The sequence below is a fragment of the Rattus norvegicus genome, chromosome 14, assembly GCF_036323735.1.
Source record: "Rattus norvegicus strain BN/NHsdMcwi chromosome 14, GRCr8, whole genome shotgun sequence".
NCBI lineage: Eukaryota > Metazoa > Chordata > Mammalia > Rodentia > Muridae > Rattus > Rattus norvegicus.
In genome coordinates, this window is record NC_086032.1 from 11,353,937 (window position 1) to 11,377,478 (window position 23,542).

General features: G+C 40.5%; 1 protein-coding gene and 1 pseudogene across 2 annotated transcripts in view; both read right to left on the reverse strand.

Moving 5' to 3' along the window:
- Positions 1-23,542, reverse strand: part of Cfap299 (cilia and flagella associated protein 299) — a 485,668-nt gene that overhangs the window by 262,623 nt on the left and 199,503 nt on the right. The window lies entirely within an intron of this gene.
- Positions 784-21,937, reverse strand: Rps3a-ps3 (ribosomal protein S3a, pseudogene 3; annotated as a pseudogene).

Consider the following 23,542-nt stretch of genomic DNA (forward strand, 5'->3'; position numbering starts at 1 on the left):
AGAAGATCTAAGTTTCAACGTTTCAGAACATGAGTGTCGTGAATTATTTTTAATTTTTCACTGACTCATTTAGTTCAGTGATCAAATATGTGCTCTGAAAGTTAGGTGCAGCAACCCGATTAGAGAGTCTTCTGTTGGGGATGATGGCTAGGATGGGCAGTAAAGGTGAAATTCATTCCGGTTTCTTGGGCGGGCCCTATCCAGTTGGATGGCTGTATCAATACACACTGCCTTAAGTCCTTCTGCTGCCTTCCTGTCATTGACTTTGGGGGCTCACCATGGCGAGTCCTCAAATCATTCAAAGAGAATTTGCTCAATGGTGCTCAAGTACCAGTCCAAAAAAGGAGTAATTTTGACTTGAACTCAGCTTCCTGCTAATGTCCTGACCCAGGTGTGGTCTGGGTTTGATAAAAGATTAACTTTGTTCTCTATGTAAATAAAACAGTGGCTGCACAGGTGTATGGTGTTCTGGGCAACCATGAAGTTATCAGAGTGTAACACAGAAAAAATAAACAGAACAAGTATGCTAAAGGGCACTGGAGATTTCCGTTGGAGGTTGTGTACAGTGTTAAGTCTTTTGTCAAGTAAGTCTTATGCAGTTATTAAATATAATGGGCCCCTCACATGGAGGCTAACTTTCCCATCATGCCCATATGTCCTCACACTTACTGAATAGTTTAAAAGTCTGCACAGTTTTAGAGACAGAAGGTATTGAAAAGTGCTGTAGAGGAGGGGCAAACACTGGCTAACTGCATATGGAACAGACTATCTAGTTCCTTTTAATTTCTTTTTGTGGAATGATGGAATGACAGAGAGCACTGGGGACATTCATTACTGACAGGTGTAATTTCACCCTTGCTTGAAAGGCCATGACTTTAAAAGGAGATGAAAGCTTCAGTCTGATGAATGAGGGCAGACGTGCCTGACAGGAATCACGTGACTCTCTCCAGGGAGTTGAGTCACATGGCCCTGCTGCTTACCATTCCACCATGGCCACGAAGTTACAAAGATTTACAGTGTGCTCTGAAGGAGGCTGGGGACCCATTGACTGGCATTTGCTTGATGGGACATCTTAGTGAGAATACAGCGTGATGCGCCCATCCCCCAGCTGTAAACCGCAGCACGGTTCCAGGCCACCCGGAACATGGCTGATGAAACCCCCCTGACAGCATGTTTCTGGGCTAATAACAAACTCGGAGATAGTGATCTGGGTATGAAAAGCCTGTCTTATTACCAGTGAAGAGGAACCACAGGTTTGCATTTGAGATCCCAACAGATTCTTTAGCTATTGGTCCAGTTTGATTAAAACCTGAAACCTACTTTCGAAACCAACATGCGTGCTGTACAACCATTTTTAGGTACTCCGCCTAAGAAAACTACAAGACCAGTTGTAAGCAGAAATTCCTAGTACATGAGTATCATAAGAGGGGCACATAAACAGGGAGGAGAAAGTAAATGTGGTTATTTCTACACAATGAGTAATTTACATAGCACTTTTGTTTCAGTTAACTCTTTTCTTTTGAGATTATGTTTTTAACTTTTTATGTGTGGAGGTGTTTTGCTAGCATGTCTGTCCGTGACAAGACAGGAGACTCCCATGGAACTAGATTTACAGAAGGCCGTGAGCTTCCGCATGAATGCTGGAATTTGAATCTACGTTCTCTGGAAAGTAGTCAGTGCTCTTAGCCTCCGAGCCCGCTCTCCAGCTCCAACCTTTTCATTTCCTATGAATCTTATCTGGAAGGTCCCTGAATGAATCTTATCTGGAAGGTCCCTGAATGAATAAGGAAAGCACTGACATTGACATTGACTCCAGAAATATGCAACGTGAGCCAAGGCAGGCCGACGGCTAATCTGCACGGTCAACTCGGCTGCATTTAAGACGGCCTAGTGACGAGGAGCCACAGTGCTGGGGGATCCTTGAGGATGTTTGCAGAGGTGATTAGCTAAAGCAGGAGACACCTCTGAATGCAGACAGAAACTTTCCCTGGGGAAAGTCAGGAAAACGGACATGCCCCCCCATATGTCCGACTCCTGGCCTTCCACCATGTGAAAGGTGCTGCTCTGCCAGCCCTCCCTGCTGTACAAACCGAACCCCCTGAAACCACGAGCAAACACAAGGATTCGTTCCTCTGAGAGTTCCTGGCAGGTATTTGGTAATAGCATCAGGGAAAGTAATTAATAAAATAATTCCCTCTTCTCTTCCTTGGGGCCATTTATTTCTATTAGGTCCTATATTAAATTTAAAAACTTGTGAATATAATTAGGAAAACAAAACAGAAGAAACAGAGGAATTGGAAAAGCATCACTAATAAAACCACCTCAAAGTACAAGGATAAGTATATAAACTTCCTCAGCAGGTTGTAGACCCTAATGGACATTATTTAGTCATTTAAAGCATCCTGAGAAATTTTCTACAGGTAAAACAGTGCCCACATATGATTTCCATGCAGAAGGACAGAACTATTAAAGCACAATTATTTTTTCCCAAACACAGTAAGATTTAGTCTTCATTTCCTTCTATCATTTTGAGAGTTGTTCATGGACTACTTGGGTAAATGATTGTTTCCCCTTATAAATTCCATTAGGAACATGAGCTCAGAAACTAATACAATGTGGTATATAAAAGTTCAAATTTATAGGTGGGCCATTTATCAATGGAAAACTAAGAAAAACATAGATACAAGTAAAAAGGAAATTGTAGGCTGGTGAGTAATCCTGTAATCCTAAGCCTTTGGTAGACAGAGGGAGGGAGGGTGGGAGGAAGGGAGGGCAGGGTAGATGCAAAGATAGGGAGAGAGGGAAGGAGGGATGGAAAGAGAGGGAGGGAGGGAAGAATGGATCAAGGAATCAAGGAAGGGAGAAAATAAGGTAGTTCTGTAAGTGTCAAAAGTCATCAGGGAAATTTAAATCAAAACAACCTGAGAGTCCACCTCACACCAGTCAGAATGGCTAAGATCAAGAACTCGGGTGACAAGCTGCTGACAAGGATGTGGAGAAAGAGGAACACTCCTCTGTTGTTAGTGGGATTGCAAGCTGGTACAACCATTCTGGAAATCAGTCTGGAGGTTCCTCAGAAACTTGGACATTGCACTACCTGAGGACCAGCTATACCTCTCTTGAGCATATACTGGAAAGATGCCCCAACATATAACAATAACACGTGCTCCACTATGTTCATAGCAGCCTTATTTATAATAGCCAGAAGCTGGAAAGAACCCAGATGACCTTCAACAGAGGAATAGATACAGAAAATGTGGTACATCTACACAATGGAATATTACTCAGCTATCAAAAACAACGACTTTATGAAATTCATAGGCAAATGGGTGGAACTAGAAAATATCATCCTGAGTGATGTAACCCAATCACAAAAGAACACACATGATATCCCCTCACTGATAAATTGATATTAGCCCAAAAGTTTAGAATACCCAAGAAGCAATTCACAGGTCATATGAAGCTGAAGAAGAAGGAAGACCAAAGTGTGGACGCTTTAGTCCTTCTCAGAAGGGAGAGTAAAATACTCAAGGGAGGAAATCCAGGCACAAAGAGTAGAGCGGGGACTGAAGAAAAGGCCATCCAGAGACTGCCCCACCTGGGGATCCATCCCATATGCAGCCACCAAACCCAGTCACTATTGCTGATGCCAAGAAGTGCCTGCTGACAGGGGACAGATATGGGTGTCCCCTGAGAGGCTCTGCCAGAGCTTTACTGATACAGATGAGGACAGTTGCAGCTAACCATCGGACTGAATACAGGGACCCCAATGGAGGAGTTAGAGAAAGGATTGAAGAAGCTGAAGGAGTTTGCAACCGCATAGTAAGAACAACAATATTAACCAACGAGACCCCAAAGAGCTCACAGGGACTAAACTACCATTGCAAGAGTACACATGGAGGGACCCATGGCTCCAGCCTCATATGTAGCAGAGGATGGCATTGTCTGGCATCAATGGGAGGGGAGGCCCTTGGTCCTGTGAAGGCTCGTTTCCCCAGCGTAGGGGAATGCCAGGGTGTTGAGGTGGGAGTGGGTGGGTGGGAGTGCGAGCATCTTCATAGAAGTGTGGGGGATGATGGGGGGGAAGGGGATAACATTTGAAATGTAAATACATAAAATATCCAATAAAAATAAATTAATAATTTTAAAAATGGGGAAAAGGTGCAAACACTAATAACTATGTTGTGTAAAACATCACTGCGTAGTCCATTTTTGCACTGGACGATAGGAAAACTAAGGAAAATGGCATTTGCACTTGTCACACTCGATTGTTTAAAACTCATCAGGTTAAACAAGCCCTCCGGAACTCACAGAGCTCAAAAGCTCTTTCCTCTTCAGTGAGTTACAGAAACCAAACCTCCGTTATCTTCACGAGGACAGCTCTCCACCTCCTATAGAGTGTCTTTCTCTTAGCATAATGTCCAGATCTTAAACATATTCGCATGAGCATTGTAATATCATCATCAGGATCCTTTAATCAGCGAAATAACAGCTAATAAAATCCCTTTGATGCTGTGAAACTTATTTACATTGTATGTTAATTTGCTTGTATAAAAACGCACAAGGCTAATGTCCTAATGTCCTACTTGAAAACGTAACATTTTTAACATGATGTGAATTATTTTTTAAAAACTTATGACTGGGAATACAGCACAGAATTCAAATATCAGGCATATGTATATTAAAGTCCTTGGAAATTTTTCGAGGGGGATAATCCATACTCAGTGCTTTAGTCTGGGTCCTAGGTACAGTCTTGGAAACTAAGATTGCCTAAATACACAATTAAATCATATTTAAGTGTGGGCAGCCCTCGGCCCGTATGAAGTGTTTCACACGACACTTTCTCCATTTCGTCTGATTTCTTCATCTCTTTGCACACACAACACACCGTGAGGTTCACTGTTCTCCGTTCTAACCCACTGCTCGCCCTCTGCAACACTGCTGTCTTTAACTATTTTTCTCATTAAACCTCCCAGTTCCATCCAGTTGTTAACATCTGTTCTCTACCAATGCTAAGGGAGACAGGTTCCTTAAACAAACTAACTCTAAAAAGTAGGAATAAAATGTAAGTTGCATATAGAACTCTCAAAAGTAGAAATCTAAGGGTTTTTTTTTCTTACTACATCCAAAATGAATTTTTTCAACATGAAAGTCCTCTACTTACTCCAAGAAAATTATGGAAAATATCAACATCTATACATTGCAATAAAAACACTATTGCAACTGCCATTCATCAAACCAGTGAGTAATTCGGGAAACAGTAGCAAGCAGCCTTCATGTGGAATGTATGTGCAGAATGGAGCCAGCATGTTTTTCTAACTTGTAGAAGAGAGTTTTCCATGAGCAGAACTTTCTGTTAGTTCCCTTGCCCTGTGAGCAACATCAGACTCCTGTCGCTTTAGCATCAATAAATTAAGTGAGGAGATCCATGCGAGGTGCACTCATATGTTAGTGAGCCCTCCTGCTTTCAGCCTGTGTGACAGTCGCTCTCTGGTAATGCTAGAAGCATGTATTCGCTGGTCACACTGATCGGTATGACATATGAATAGTATAGATATAAACATGCAACTTCTTTGCTTGGATTTCAGGTGTTCGTTCATGAATGTGCTTTCTAGTGTCTGAGCAAACAAGAGACAGGTATAAAAACGAGAGAGCGAAATGAAAAAATAAGTGTATGACCAGAAGTTTGTAATGTATTTCCAAATTATTTGTTTGACATCCATGAATTACTGTAGAATTAAGATAAGATATCTTGAATGAAAATAGCTTAATATATTAACTTATATGAAAACAATTAAAAATCTGATTATGAATTGTTTATGTTGGACCCAAAATGAAAGCAACCTTTTTCACAGAATGTTCATATTGTTTTACCGTGGGGCTCTGGTGTAATTTCCAAGCTGGCCCATCATTAGAGACTCATTACCATGGTTTCTCCTTCCTACCTCACCTCACCGGGACACATCTCCCAGTCTTGTTTGCAGTTTCAATTATAAAACCAGTCGTCGGACAGCAATTCTTATCCCACATGTTTGCCCTTGCAACCCTTCCTTTCCACAGGTGGAAAATGCCCCTCCCTCCTTTCCCACACCCCCCATTCTCCATTTTTCTCACTTTCTGTTTTTGATTTGTTCTTGTTTGGGTGCTAAAAACCCTTTTCTTTTCATCTCCTACTTCCCCTCTGTTAATATATATATATCTCCATAGAGTATGTTTTGATCATATTCTTTCCCTTCACCAAGCTCCTCCAAGAGCTCACTCAGCTTTACTCACCCAACTTCCCCTTGTTTTTCTAATAGGAGTCCCTGAGCTCCATCCAATGGTTAACTCTAAGTATCTGAATCTGTTTCAGTCAACTGCTTGGAACCTCTCAGGGGACCGTTATGGTAGACTCCTGTCTGCAAGCGTAACAGAATTTCATTAATAGTGTCAGGGACTGGTGCTTGCCCGTGGAATGGGTCCAAGTTGGGCCAGTTAGTGGTGGCCATTTCTTCAGTCTCTGCTCCATCTCTGTTCCTGAATTTCTTTTAGACAGCACACATTTTGGGTTGAAAGTTTTGTGAGTTGGTATCCTTATCCCTCAACTTGGGGTCCTGTCTGGCTATAGGAGGTGACTTCTTAAGGTTCCATATTCCACTGCTATGAGTCTCAGCTAAAGTCACCCCATAGACTCCTATGAGGGTTCCCCATCCCAGGTCTCTGGCACCTCCTAGAGATGCTCCCCACCTCAGTACCCCAGCCAGCTGCAGAGTTCTACTCATTCTCCTGGCCCTCTGGCCCCAACTTCTCTGTCTCCCTACATGTACCTGATCCTACCCCCTATTCTCCTCCTCTTCCTCTCTCCCACCCAATTCCCTCCCTCCCTCTGCCTCCTATGGCTATTTTATTCCTCCCTTCTAAGTGAGATCCTTGCTTGAGTCTTCCTTCTTGCTTAGCTTCTTTGGGTCTATGGAGTGAATCATGGTTATGGTGTCTTCATGGCTAATATCCATAACATGCCACGCATGTCCTGGGAAAGGATTGAAAGTCCTGAAAGGGTTGGCAACTCCACAGGAAGACCAACAGAGTTGACTAACCTGGACCCTTGGGGGCTCTCAGAAACTGAACCACCAACCAGAGCATACATGGACTAGACCAAGGCCCCCTGCACATATGTAGCAGATGTGTGGCTCAATCTCCATGTGGGCCCACCAACAACTGAAGCCTGGACTATCCCTAAAGCTGTTACCTGTCTGTGGAATCCTTTCCCCAAACTGGGCTGCCTTGTCTGGCCACAGTGGTTAGGATGTGCCTAACCCTGCAGAGACTTGATGGTCCAGGGTGGAGGTATACCCAGAGGCCCTCACCCTCTCAGAGAAGAAGGGGAGGAGATAGGAGGGACTCTTTGAGGGGGGACCTGGAGAAGGCAGCAATCGGGATGGAAAATTAATGCAGTTAAAGAGAAAAGAAAAAAAAACAAAAACAAAAACAAAAACCAATCATGGTGCCTCTTTTGTCATGGCCAACTAGCAACACCTGGGCATAAGTCCTGCCCTGAAGTATGATTGATTTATTCAGTGTGTTTTTCCCCATTAAATTGATTTTCCCTCTCACAGCAGCTCTCAGTTGCAAATAATTTTTGGATAGGGGTGGGACTTTGTGTCCATTTCCCTTTCTCTGAGCTGGGATTTTGTCTGGTTTGCACTGTGCAGATCTTTGCACGTTACCGCAGTCTGTAGTTCCTATGGACATCGGCTACAGTGTGCACTGATGTGTCCTTACAGCCCTGTCTGTCATCTCTGGCTCTCACGACTTGTCCTCCAATTCCACAGTGACCTCTGAGTCTTGAGCGAAGGTTTGATAAAGACATCCTACTTAGGTGCTCCAAAGTCTCAAACGTTGTGCACATTATCTACATTGTGTCTCTGTGTTAAGACATGAGAAGAAACTTCTCAGATGAGGGTCAAGTGATGCAGTGGACTGTACCTTCTTAGCAGAATAATAGTAGTAAGCTTTCCCCTAAGGCCCACGTGCTACTCTCAGGTTTTTGCCTTAATCAACAGCAGTATATTGGGTTCCATCTCATGCAGCAGGCCTCGAATCCAATCCAAAAGTCATTGATTAATCCTACAACATTTGTGTCACTGTTGCCCTAAAGAGCATATTTTTCTAACCTTAATTTATTTTGCACACATGCAAACACACACACACACACACACACACACACACACACACACACACGGGGTGGGGGAGATAACATGTGTAATAATTTTAGGTAAATATAACACAATATGCTGTCTTGAGGCTTTATCAAATTACCTTGATCTCACTTGCCCTCCTCCCACCAGAGGACTGAGGACTATATCTTGTAGGCAGGTTGTTGTGGTAACTTCCAGGATTTGTAGCTGAGTAAAATGATGATTAACTTCCCACTTTAGAGGTGTGCTTAGGACCCTCCAGCACTATGAACACTGGCCAGCAGTGGGGAAGTTTCCTGCTGGAATCCACCTCTATTTCTCCATGTCCTGTGCCATGAGAATACAGTGTCATCAGAAACTGGGTCTTACCAGCAGGTTATGGGAGGTAACTAGTAACACTGAACATAGTCTGGAATTTTGGGGTCCTATGGGAACACTTTGGTCAGCAACTCAAAAAGACGTAACCGATTCCCCCTATTGGTGGTTTTAATTGGTAACAAATGATGACTAGTTGGAACACTGTCTCCCTCATTATATGATAACTTCATTTAAATCACTTTTATATGTATTTATAAGTTTCTAATTGAGTAGGTTTTGATGCAGCTTTACAGGGTCTCGCTAAATAGCCATGACTGACCTCAAAGTTGTGGTTCTTTTGCCTCAACTTCCTTAGTTCTGAGACTATAAACATAACCCAATCCCTGCCCCTTCTTCCTTTAAACAATGCTAAATATCTAGACATTTTCCTGCAGAAATAATACATTAAATAACAAGACAGATCTTTGATGGTCTTTTTATTGCCTATATGAATGATAAAATCACTTCTAGTGTGATTGATAATTTAGGATATCATAAGGATACTCCACAAAATAATTAATATGCTATTTTTAACATTGTTGCTAGGAAAGTAAAATCTAAACTGATTTCCAAAGACACAATAGAAGACAGGTGGAAATGACATTTATAAGAGGCTTTTATGTTCCATTACTTTCCTGTAAAACCTACCCGGACTTTATTCCCTTCTGTTCTTCACTCCATGCCTTCTATTTACCAAGTCCCGGAACTCCAAACAGTCCTTTTCAAAACCATTCAAGAATTATCATAAATTAAGTGGAAAATCCGCAAGAATCTCATGTCACATAAATCTCACTCAAGTGGAAAACACACATAGTAAACACTATTTTAAATTTTGTAACAGTGGAAGTAAAAGAGAATTTTTCATTAGTAATTTGTGGATTAAAAAGTTATTGCTTTTGTATGAGTAAATATTATGCAGCCTTTAAAAAGACCGGGGCAGATTTATTTGAACAAATAACATGCTAATTGATATATTGTTGCATAGAAAAAGCAAGCTGAGACCCAGAGGCACAATAATCAATTAGGTAAAAATGGAAAAGGCCTTCTAAATTAGTATTTTAATAAGATTTTTAGTTCAATTTCTAGAAATATTGGACTTCTGCATCAGTGTGAGTTATTGATGTTTATCACTGCAGTGGTGACTACTCATCTTGGATGGAGAATGTTTCTGGAGTTATTTATGAGATGCCATTAGTCACAGAGTGAGGCAATGAGACTGAAGAGTAGGACTCCCACTAGTAACATTTACAGCTGTTACTAGGATTTATTGTTGCCTAACCCATACATGCATTCACTCGCTCGCTCGCTAGCTCGCTCACTCATTCACTCATTGACATACTTGCAAGAATAGCTGAGACCTCACTGAGTCCTCATAGAGGGCAAGACCCTCCTGGTAATATGAAAGTCAGGTGTGCTGGAGAGAGGTCTCAGAGGGTAAAATGCTGGCTGTGTAATCATGAGTCTCTGATTGTACACATAAAAAAAATGAGAATGGGTAAAGATGCATACATTGATAAGCTCAGATCTGAGGGTCACAGACAGAAAGTCTTGGGTGTCCTGCTGGGCAGCCAGTCTAGCAAAGTCAATAAACTCCTGGTTCAATAAGAAATACAAAACAAAGTAGACAATGATAGAGGAGAATCCACACTGTACATCTCTGACCACTACATGTGCATGCATGGATATGCACGCATGCACACCCACACACGCACACACACACACATGCACACCCACAAGCACACCATGTAAATAAATACATTTAACAGCCAATTTAAAGCATTGCTAAAATGATAATCAAAACCAGGTGAATCTGGGCCAGGGACTCTGATGTTTCACACATTAGTTCCTAAGAAATAGATCTAAAGCAAAAAGAGGAGACTGGCGTAATAATATTACTAACTAAATGACATACAAACTATTTTGTTTTCAAATACATGTCTTCTTTTAGGGCTAAAGTCACATAAAATACAACAAGCTACAAACTCATTTTCGAAAACACACTCCTGTCATCTGTTTCTGTTCCTTTTCTTTGAAAAGATGCAGTGAAGTCGGAGGGAGCACGTCACCACCATTTCCTCTTGGCTGTATACTCTACGCTTTCAGTTTTCCAGTCTGTAGTCAGAGCAAGATGTATGGGTGTAATTTCTTTTATGTTTAAGGAAAAATGATTATTGCAAAAAACACTTTAGGAAAAATCATTTCTGGCATTTTCCCTTCTCCTCCCAGTAGGCTGCTTTTGCTTTGGGAAAATGAAGTTGCAGACATTCATAGCTTGCTTCTGGTTGGAAGGGAAATGCCTGGGAGAAAACCACATCAGCATGGAGGCATGCTCTCCACAGAAAGCCTCGCACCCCTGCTCTCCAAAGTATGCGGGAACTGTCCCAGTGCGACCTCAAGTACAATGGCGGCCATTTCTCTTTTAGTTGAGGTAGGCATTTTACAGACCTGTGGTATGAAAACTATCTTCAAGACGTTCTCTGTAACTTACCTGGGAGCCTTTTTCACTGGTGGCAAAACACATGATTATGCCAACGTAAAATGAACTCAGTTCCATTTTTTTTTTAACTCGACAATGTTTAGTCAGTTCTAAATTCTCTGCTTCATCCTCCCTCTCATCATTCTAATGATAGAAGTTTCCTTCCATTATTAAACAGATCTGTAGGGCAAGTGTTTGAGCCAAGGTCATGAACAGCAAGAGCGCCTACCTTTGCAATGTGCAATATGATGTGCACACCGTCAATGTTTCAATGTTCAAGCGTTGTCTCTGAATTAATGTGATGTGCCTTCACCATGCTTTAGTGTTCAACGACTGTCCCTGCATTCACCTCGACACACACTGGTCTTTGCTTTGGAATTCTGACCCTAATGAGTTAACTGTGCCTCTAAGTCATGCATCTTTTTATGTGTCTGATGAAACTGACTGTGAGCCACTTGCCCAGGCACCATATTCATTCATGCTTCTATCTAGAGACTGCTTAAAAGAAGGCTTTTCTTCGGCCTGTACCAAGGCTGTACTTTGGAAGGTAGGTAAATCAATTCCTGCTCTGGGATTTCATAAGTGACATCTTCAGTTTCAACTGGCATGACTTGGTGCCATAAGTCAAAATGTGACAAGAGAGTGGGACACTAAACTATTTCCCAAGGTTCCTTGAGGTCGTATATTAAGTTAAGGGCACATCCAATTCTTTTAGAGCCAGCTGGCCAAACCGGTACTGGGTGTGGTGTATCCTTGGTCAGTGGTTCACTAGTTTGCATTCTTTGCCCTCCAACTTTATAATTTTCTATAAACACTTTTGGTTCCTCACATTTTTGATAACTAAATGTTATTTCCTTCCCAGAAAATTCTGTTTTTTCAACTATGAAGTTTTGTCATCATCACCTTCGCCACTGCCACTGCCACCGCCACTTTTGCCTTCACCTTAACCATTACTTACTTAGACCAACCTCTCTCTCCTTCTCCTGCTCTTCGCCCTGTCTTAGTGGGTGTCCATGTTTACCTGCATACATATCTGTGCAGCACAGTGAACGTCTATGCTTGAAGAGGCCAGATGCAAACACTTGACTCCCTGGAACTGGAATTACACTTTTGAGCTAGCTAGTGAATGATGGGAACTGAATCCAGCTCTTCTGGAGAAGTGGTGCTCTTAACCACTAAACCATCCCTTTAGGCCTGCTCAGGCAAACACCTGAAGAAAATAATTGTGATTAGTCTGAGGATAATGGCTTTAACAAGAAAAATCCAGGTTTCATAATCCCTAAATCTAAGGACAATAGAAAATTTTCTTTTCATGTTTGCTTATTAAGTGAACATTATTTTTCTGTAGTCATTTGATCATCCAATGGCTGGGCAAAAGAGAGAATAGGGTAGAAGCTTTAGTCAGCCAGGAGGAGGAGAGGGCAGAGATTCAGATTGGCATGAGGGAGGGAGGGTCCAGAAAGACAATAACAATATTTGAATGTCATGGGATAGGGCTAGGAGGTAGCCAGAGTAGCACAGAGGTTAAGATAGATCATTTAACTGCTTAGCTACCTAGGTGCAACTTGAAATAAATTTTAGTTTCTCTATGTGGTTATTGGAGACTAGCAAAGAAAGAAAAGTACAGATAACAGATTAATCATCTGGTTACACTTATATAAAAATAATTAATTTTATAGGGTTGTTGTCCCAATCCCTCCACTAAAAGTCTTGCCTGTTTCAAGAGATCGGTTCCATATCCCCCTCACTAAGAGTCTTAGGTAGGGTCATCCTCTTAGATTACTGGAAGCTTCCCAGATGACTCAAGTTTCTACCTCAACCCTGTTGATGTTTGATCTTTTGCTTGAATTGTAATGCTAAATATTATCCACCAAGGCCTGGTTGCCTCCAGAGATGTGAGAGTCCGCATGTGCCCAAATGACATAATATACCCAAGTGATGCAATGAAACCTTGACCCCCAAGTTATCCCTGATTGGTGCATAAAGATAGCTACAATCAACTGCTAAGCAGAAGAGAGATAGGTGGGGTCTTGGGCTCCTGGAAAACACCACTGGTTAAGGGTCAAGAAACCATGGCCATGAGGGCTGTCCAATTGTAGTTAACAGAAGCCCAGATGAAACATAGTAGGTCATAACTTGGGTTATTGATAGGAAATATTAATACAACATAGAAGGCACATATCTCCCCAGCATAGTGCCAATAAAGGCTTATTATAAATATAATGGTTGATGTGTCTTTGATCCAGTAACTGATTAATCAAAGGCAGAGTGGAATCTACTGATTGGGATTTAATATTTATTAAAATATATTCCAACTTTCCTGTCTTTAATTACCTAAGGGTAGGTTTTTTATAAGCTCATATATCATTAATAATGTGATCTTGGATATTCTCTTTTAACAGAGTACATCCACACACTGACACAAACTCATGCACATAAACACAGACATGTGAATTTCACTTCTTATAGCAGAGCCTATAAAATGTTGGGGACCTGGGTATCTGTAATATGGTGTCTTTTTTTAAATGTTTAAATTTTAGATGCATGAAGAGAACTATAAAATTTCATTGATTGATATAAAACACTTTTTCAACAAATGGAAAGACAAACTTTGTGTATAGGATAACTACAATAAAATATCAATATTTTGGAAAAATAACACATTCCAGAGATGCCCCCTAATTCTAGTGTCTCTCCCAGTACTCTTTCCTTCCCCCACCTAATCCCTCCTGTCTCCATCCTAACCTACCCCAGTCAACCCATGGTATCTAGTCTAGTTCCCGTTTCCAGGGAAGTTTATGTGTTTCCCTTGAGCATCTCTGTCTGTGGGATTGTAGCATGAACAAACTTACAGCTAATATCCACTTCTAAGTGAGTACATACTATGTTTGTCTTTTTGGGGTTGAGTCATCTCACACAGGATGATTTTTTTCGAGTTCCATTCATTTGGCTTCAAATTTCATGGTTATTTTTTAAAACAGCTGAGTAATACTCCACTGTGTAAATGTTCCAGTTTCCATTCTTTGGTTGAAGGACATCTGGGTTGTTTCTAGTTTCTGGCTTCTGTGAATAAAGCTGCTATGTACATAGTTAAGCAGGTGTCCTTGTCCTATGGTGAAGCCCAGGGATGATATAGCTGGTTTTAACGTAGAACAATTTCCAATTTTCTGAGAAACCACCATATTGATTTCCAAAGTGGCTGTGTAAGTTGACATTCATACCAGCAATAGATGAATGTTCCCCTTCCTCCACATGCTTGCCTGCATGAGCTGTCACTTGTGTGTTTGATCTTAGCAGTTCTGACATGCGGAAGATGGACTCTCATCTCCTTGATAACTAGGAATGTTGGACACTTCTTTACGTGATTCTAGGCCATTGAGAGCCCTCTGTTGAGAATCTCTGTTTAGACTTGAACCCCATTTTTTAATTTGGATTATTTGGCTGATGTCTAGTTTCTCAAGTTCTTTATATATTTTAGAAATTAGCTGTCTTATTCGATGTGAAGTTAGTAAACCTCTTTTCCCACTCTGTAGGCTGCCATTTAGTCCTACTAACAGAGCCACTTTCCTAAGTTATATACAGATAATTTTTTAATGTAAACACTACTTAATTTATAATTAGATTGCAATGAGCAAAAATTAGTGATTAACAAATAAGAGAGTCTAAAACCATGAGTGTTTCCTAACATGTCTTTCATTCCTTCACTTTCATCCAGTGTAGCTTTATCTGTTTCAGAGTCAAGATCATGTTCTCATCCAATTTGACTTTGGAATCTTTTTCAATCAAATGAAATTTTAGGTCAGAGCCATGAGAAGACATAAACACATGACATGTGTGTTCAAGGACAATTTGTTATATAAGGAAACATTTTAAATATGTAAATCAGTTATATTCAACATTTAGACAAATGTACATCACAGAAGCTCAAAATTTTAATAATGTCAAGTAATTAGACAATAAGATTAAAATCCTAGCACTCCAATTTTACATAGAGGAAAGTCAGGATGGACAGAAGGCTCCAGACAGGATGGACGGAAAGCTCCAGCACATGTTTTGAGCTTCAACTTCATCCGCTATAAACTAAAAGTAACAACATTTCAAAACTTCATCTAATTTTTCTTGTGGAAGTTACTATTTCATATAATAATCTAGCGTATCTTACTATCTAATATTTGCTGAGCATTCAGTAAATAGAGAAGCCCCACTGTGCACATCACGATGAATTGTTTAAGGCATCCTATAGGTCACTAAGTGGCTGTCATCATCACTGTCACCCAACACCTAAAACACAGAACAGAGGCTTCCCCTAAAGTCTTCTCAAAGTACCATGAATCTGAGATATAACTGCAAGGCCTGTTATCCATAGCATAGCATAAGTCTGTATCTAATTATCAGGAAACAAATACAGTAGCAAAGAATTTTCATGAGGGCCATGGTACAAGACTTGATGAAACATTTTTTAGGTTTGCCATTTTGGGTACCTAACAACGACTTTAAGACAGCAGCTGATTTCTCATAGAAAGCTTCACCAGCACAGGGATTCTCGTCTGTATTACACTATTCTTGCATGTGGAAATAAACGTCTTCTGTCAAGGGAGAAAGCAGCCTTAAACAGAAGCTGGTTAGATGTTTGAATAGAATTCTGGGCACTCACTGAAGTGGTTCCAAGAGTGACATGCTATGATATAAGAGCCCAAGCTACATCAGAATCTCCAGGACTAAGTGAAGGGGTGGTAAGACGGGGTTTCATTCATGTGTGGGAAGAGAACATTTACTTTGGATTACTTATATCAGATAATATGTTTGTTTAAGGAAAATTAAACAGGTGGGGGAAAGTTCTGTATACCCAGTGGAAGGAAAGAATATCTGTGCCCACTCTACTTCAGCAACTGCTTCAATACCACTCAGTCTTTCAAAACTATCACCCTCATTCAGTGGCCAAGGTCTCTTCAATGGTTGGTAATGTGCTATATATAAGTGCAGATCATATATATTAAACTGATGTCATAAGTATTTGACACCCTGCCTTTTAAAAATATTTCCTCTGTTTATTATTCATAGATTTTTAAGTTTTCCCTTTGAGATGTAGTGAGCTGTAGCTTTTTGGTTTTTTTTTTCCTCATACCCCAAAATCAACTGTATAGCATCCAAGTTTCCTACTGATAGTCAACAACTCTCATTACTTCATTGCTTAAAGCACACATTATGACTTGGTCGCATGCCTTATAAAAACACTATTGGTAGTGCTTGAGGAATAAATGAACGCTTGCACCTGAAAAACAAGTTTCAGACCTGAAAGATTTCCTGAGGAAGTAACAGGAGTAGCCTGCAAGACGAAGACTACTGGGGCCTCGTTTTATACACAATTGGCAATGATGCAATCATGAAGTACAACCAAGAGAGTTTTGAATATATACTCGATGTTAATGTGTGTTTGAATTCATTGTCTCCAATGATTCCAATTTTGTAGACAATTTTAAAATGCACATACATTACCAAAAGTGATTGGATATTACATTTTAGATCCTTTGGTTAACAAACAACATGGCTTAACTCCAGCAAGTCTCCACACTCTAGTCTAGCATTCTCACCAGTGGGTCAGAGGGGAAAAATTGTTCACAGGATGGGAGTGTAAAACACATAACAAAGACCCGCGTGGCGGCACTGCTGCTGAGGAGAAACTGAGCAGCATCCTGGGGTGGCCCACAGGTGTCATAAGGAAGAGCATAACCCCAGGATCTACACTGGACGTGAGTAACACACAAAGCAAAGAACTGTATGTTCAGTGGAAATACAAAGGACTGGCCTAGCAACAGATATGACAGGAGAGGACAGAGATCCACAGTTCACATCATGCCTTTAGCACACCAAAGAGCCCCTTGAAGGAAAGTGTAATTGCAGTTGGAATCAGTGAATACTTCGGCTGGAGTTTGCTGGTTGTTTCCTTTTAGATTTGTCTATGAATGCCGCTCTACATAAATCTTTTCTTCTCTCAGAGTAGACATGGCTCAAGTATGACATGTGGACATACAGCACATTACCCTTTGGATAGTCTTTTACACAGAGGTAAAACAAATCTACTCTGGAGGTGACTTACTCTGAGAAGAATCTAAGCTTCTGTGAACAGGGATGCTGAGAGGGATAAGTCTAGAGTGCCCAGTCCTGACTGTCAGTCACTTGCTGATCAAACTTTCTGGTACTGCGTGCACAGCTAGGGACAAATGCAAATTCTAGCTTTCTAATTAATTCCACTGGACCATAACAAAAGAACATGGCTTTTTAATCATTTATATAGGGTCTGATATAATTCTTACTTGAAACGACACTTTAGTTGCAGTGTAGCATAATGTAATAGAAACAATGGCTATAATCACAGAATATACTACATAAAATAATATCCGGATTATTAGAAGGTATAACACAGTCAATTCAATAGCATTGCACTGTAGAATACCGAGGAAGCACCAAGTACCAAGTCGAGTTTGGGACAACATAATCAAAGCTGCTGGCTTTAACCAGAATGATCTCCTCGGCCTATGGCCACAACTGAGCATGTGAACACACAGGGTTAAGTAGAATGTGGACACGAGAAACTTAAGTTTCAACTTCTACCTAGACTTTCTGTTTCAAAATCCAATTTCACATAGCTATACCTGTCTGACATCCTGCAGAGATGTTCAGCCTCTTGGTTTGTCATGATTCCTGTTTCACACCATATATTTCCTGAACCATCTCAGGTAGATATACATCCCAATGGTGCATATGGCACGAAAGGAGCACAGATCAGTGATCTGAGACAGCAAATGTGCCTTCAGTGGGATAGGAAATGTTCTAGCCACAAAGAAAAAAATGGATTTACCTTAAGATTCCGTTTTTCTCTTCACCATCAAAAGGAAAATAAAAACCCTCAACAAATGAAATCATGCGCACCACACCTGCATTCAGTAACATGGTGATTCTTCCAAACAAAGCATGGGGTTCGAGAATGTGGAAAGGACTACTGTATTTATAACTGTAGTAGTGTGAGAGCGACTGTGTGGAATGGCAATCTCGGCAGAGCGTGAGCTGTGACTCCTGGGAAGTGGGACAGCTATGACTGAAGGGGCATAAATAGGGTTGTTTGCTGTCCATGACATCCGCATTCTTATTCAGGGTCACGACCTCATTTGTGAGTAGTTTATGAAATACAGAGATTCATACACACTTATGAGCTACACACTTTAATATGTATGTTATACTTTAATTATTTAACTGGAGATGGTGCTTTTCTGTTTTGTTTTGTTAAGAAACAATGAAATTTAGGAACCACCAGGAAGTTACTTAGAATGGCAAAGGTTTAAATAATGACAGAAGGAACTGCTCCTTTTTAGCCTAAAATGACCGAGAAAACTTTTAAAAAGATGATCTAAATAGTCAGGCTTCAATAACCAAAGTTAATGAATACCATTTACAGCCCAATTCTAACCTAATTCTAGCTTAATTCTGCTGAAATGGGAAAGACAATTTACAGAGGAATGAGTTTCCTATCACTGAAAATATTTAAACTATTTAGGAAGAGGCTGAGAAGCCATCTGTCAGAGTACAAAGGAGATTCCCATATGGGAGAGCTGCAAATCAAGATAAACTCTGCTCCTGTCATTTCTGGGACGTAAGGGCTTAGGCTGAAGCTGGCATCCAACATGTATCAGTCTACTCCATTGCCCCTCCTTGGCCCCCCTTCCATAGTCCTCTCTACTCTCCTCTGGCTAAAAACTTAGGACAAAAGATGTAATTTTGCAGTTTCTCTGCTCCTCCCCACTCTGGAGAGTTCCCAAGACTTGGGGCTATGGTGGAAGTCCTTACTGGAGGTCAGACATAAAATATTTTATGTTTTATACCAACTCTGCTTACCCCAAATTAAAATACTTGGAACTTGATGCTTCTCCTCCCCCAAATAGTTTTTCAAGAGTCTGGAAAATGTAGCCACTTCAGAAAACACAGAAAGTATGTGTACAATTTCTCTTGCTAGATAACTTAATAATAACTAACACCTGATAAGAGATGCAGCACCCTCTAAATGGCATCCGCAGCTCTTGGGTACAAAGAGACTGACACAAAGGTGGCTACCATAAGCTATTACATTCATTTGGACATATGCACTCGCAAATAGTTGAAATGCCTTTTTATCTGATTTGTTTTCAACCATTTTAGCAAGATATGAAGCCATTGAGAGAAACAAAGCACCTTGCTAATATCAAACACAGCCCATTGCATATTAAACGGTCCATACAGAAGTAGATATCATTAATAAAAAAGCAAGGCAGTCATCAATGAGTTTACTTTGTGAGAGAAGAAGGATTGATGTGGGAAGGAAGAGAACAGAGACTTCATCCAAGAAGGAAACCTATCTTATAAACAGAACTCTGGCAACTCAAACTCAATAAATCAATAATTTGGAAAACACTCAATTTAAAGTAGGTCTAAGACAAGAAAGTCAACTGAAAATATACTCTACCCTTAACAGAATTATCAATAGACAACCATTTCTCTCAGATGAACCAGCTAATGAATTACATAGCTGTAATACTTAAACAAATGTTATTAGGAACTTTTTTTGTTGCTTGACCAAGTCAAGGAAGGTACAGTTTAATCTTACCATTCCAAGGGTTACAACCATTGTGGTGGGGAAGGCACGACAGCCCGAGAGCAAGCCAGGTGCCAACAGTCAGGGTGGCAATGAGAAACACGTTCCCAGTAGGAGATGACATGTTCAGATGGGCCTACAGGATACTTTCAAGCCACAACAAAACTAAGCAAAACCCCTAAAAAGACAGAAAGATACTTTGGGTCTTGGTGCTAAGTGGCACATCGTGACTCTGCCTAGTGACAAGCTCTCTGGGCAAACATGGTAGCCCAAAGTCTATCAGTTACATCTAACTAGTGTTCCCCAAGTGCATAGCATTTACTGCCAGCCTTTGTGTTCCTATTTCCTTAAATAAGTATGCAGGCCCAAAGGACTCTACATACTTGAGAAGAACAGTGTAGTGTTACAGAAGCAAATACAAAAAGAAAATTTTATTTTGGAAACAGAAGTGACAAAGAATGGAAGAAGAGTAATAAACAAAAACTACAATCTCCTCAGAAGTCAAGTAACACAATAGTAAGGTGAACAAGCATCAAACAAACAACGAGTGAGACATTTTTAAAATGCAGAGGCTAATAGGGTTCACACTGTGGACATCACGTGATCATCCACAGAGAGCACACAGCAGAGGAACTAAGTGTGTTCAGTGAACTCCCAGTGCATCTAAGTAACAGCATCACAACTCTTATGGAAAAATGGAAACATAATTAAAATTAATGGACTAAGTAATCTCAGAGAAATCGGTGAAGTCCTGGATGCTAGAAAACACACAAGTTCTTAGAAACGAATTAACTTGCAGATAACTATAACAATGTTCCCACTAAACACAGAGGCTAACGAATAAAAGCCCCAGGCCAGAAATGAGTCACTTATTCTGGAGTGATTGGCTAATAAGTTCCCAAAGTCACCAAAGTATTATCTTGGTTGTCCCCCAGGATTTGCTGATGACACCACAGACTTGAATCACAGAATACGGAGACGTCAAGAAAGTTCGACCTAGAAGCTATAAAACAGACCAAAAATAAAAAAAGACCAATGAAAATACTGATTCTTTGGAAAGATCAAAAAATTAATCATCATTAGGAGTACTGCTCAAGAGGGTAGTAGTGAGCAGGATGAAGAATAAAAAGTGTGAATCCATTACAGAAAAAAAATGTTAATGAAACTTATAGTGGCTTCATGCAAGTATGTGTCAAATTACAAGTGCTCTGCTCAGTGTGACTATTTTTTTTCACAAATAGGACTTTTTATTTGTCACTATTAAAAATCTGGATTTTCGGCAGCTCCTTGGACTGGTGGTTCACGTCCATCAATTAGTTCAACTTTAGTTCCTGCCTTGTCACCAGTTGTGTTGCCAGAACTACGCCTTCACCATGGAGCTCCATGAGCTTTCCCAACTCAAAGCTGGGTTTCTTCACCATTATTACTTCTGTAATAAAGACATCATGGAGAGGATATATGGACTGTCAAGCCTTCTCTATGCCTTTCCCAATGCTGTCTGCAATCAGTTTAATAACTGCTTCCTTCAAGTCATTTGTCTGCACTTCTCTGGTCATCATTTCCACCATTTTCTTCTGGATCCGGCGGACCTGCTGGTGCTGTGCCTATGACGTCTTTCTAATCTGGTTGTTGCATATTTTAGTGACACCAACACAGAAAAGTTGGAGCAAACACCCATCGGTCGTCTTGACATCAGCATGAGCTTCAGTTGTGGTCTGGCACTTTTTGACCATGGCGCACATTTTGTCCCGACCAAGATCCATGCCCTGGGAATTAGTCAGACATTTTTCCCCCTGAACATTCTCAGTACTTAGCTTGAATTTTCTAAAGGCAACTTCATCATTCTGTAGATCGGCAAGGCTCACTTCAAACACACAACCCTTCAGGTCACCAGATGCAATTTTGATTCCTTGAGTCCTTGTGACTAAAGTTTTTCCTAATATTGAACATTACTGGAGCAGTCACAGCATACCAGTCTTTCTTAGAAAATGGATCAACCACTTTCTTCTTAGCTCCCTTCTTGCCACCTCTCCTCGGGCTCACTGCGAAAACTTAATGCAAACCAGGCAGGAGTGCCGTCTACATGACCCTTGCTCTTTAGCCTTCCTGCTTTAATGTCTATTTTTTAAGTACAATCTTTTTATTGGACATTTTATTTATTTACGTTTCAAATGTTATCCCTTTCTCAGTCTCCCATCCACAAACCCCTATCCCATCTTCCTTCCCCTGCTTCTGTGAGGGTGCTCCCCTACCCACCCACCCACTCCCACCTCCGCACCCTGGCAGTCCCCTGCGCTGGGGCATTGAGTCTTCACAGGACCAAGGGCCTCTCCTCCCAGTGATGCCCTTATCCATGTGACTATTTTAACTGTAGTTGTAAGTACTGATACTGAAAAGCTCCAAAGTTGGCCAAATATGAATGAAAACTAGACACTTTAGAGGGGAAAATATGGAGAAACAAGCCTTAGAAGGCATTCCTTCATCTTTTAGGTACTAAAGCAATTCAAGGCTCCCCTGAAAATTCACACAAGTATGTTCCTGTCCCGACTGTAGTGAAATCTTTGGTTCAGAGCCAGCTCCCTTGGCCTTTTCCACCCACATGACTAAACATCGAGACCTGTGGTCTGAAACTGTTCCAACAAAGAATGCCTGTGAGTACTGACATGATACTGGTTCAGAGACTACTCTATCAAGAGCACTTCCTGAAGTCTCCACTTATCACAGCTTATCACACGGAGAAGGATCATGGCCTGGTTGCTGTGTCCCTTTGTTCCTGATACTGACAGCTAACCTCACCTGTAGATGGGATCTGGACTCATCTAGCAGTACCATGTCTGGATGGATCTCGAAGGTCACTTACGGAAGATTAAGTAAGGGAAAGACCTGCTGCTCATAGATGTTGAGCCAAAATACAAAGAGGTCTCAGAAACATGCAATGTTACCAACCTACCTTCCTTTTCTGAACATTGTATCTATTGCTGCAGCTGCTGATGCCCTCTGCTGATCTTATATCATGTATTATGCATTTAGTAATATATTAGTTATATATGTAGTTATTCATACATTTCACAAAATACAATAACCATATACTCCAGCTGCATAACCCTCCACTATAGACTCAACACAAGAGACTCTACAGGAATCTTCAAACTTCTGCCATGATTAGGGCTGCTGAGGCACCTAACTTCAACAGACTCTTCATTTAGCCTCGCACCATGGACTGAATGCCATAAACTAGGCACCAGAATGAGAATGCTAAGAGATCCATCCTCACAAACAGAACAGCTACCAAGTTCTCAGACTCTTCAGAAGCCAGGTGGCCATGCTGGTCTAAACAGACTCTGTAGTTTTGACCAAGGTGATACATCACCTTTTTTGATACTTCCTATTGGGAGAAAAGCCTCTGTAATGTATATGCAAATACTACTGACACTGTGTAAACCAATCTCTTGTGGTATTAAATTATATCCAACAGGAAACTCAGAAGAAAATCTTTTGAATATAATTTAATATACTTTTTCCTATTAACATAAACATCAAATTAGAAGTGTCTTATAACTAAGTTATTCTGTCACATTCATCACTATATTTTAATATCGAATTAAGTAATTGTTATGCATTTCAAAGATAAACAATTATTACATCCTTCTTGTTGCTTTGAAAGCTATCTTTTTATTGTTAGTACCAAACTTCCTGATAGGTGATATTCAGCAGAATTCTCCTATGAGTGCTATTTTTATCTTTAGGAATTGAACCTATTTGTAGGCTGAGTAGACATTTAATTCGTTCACTTCTAGATATTTATTTCATATGGTTTTATATTTTGATTTCTTATTTTGTATCATTCACAATATGAAAGCCACTACAGGTAACATCAGGCAAGCAGACATTTCCTCCAACAATTTGTGA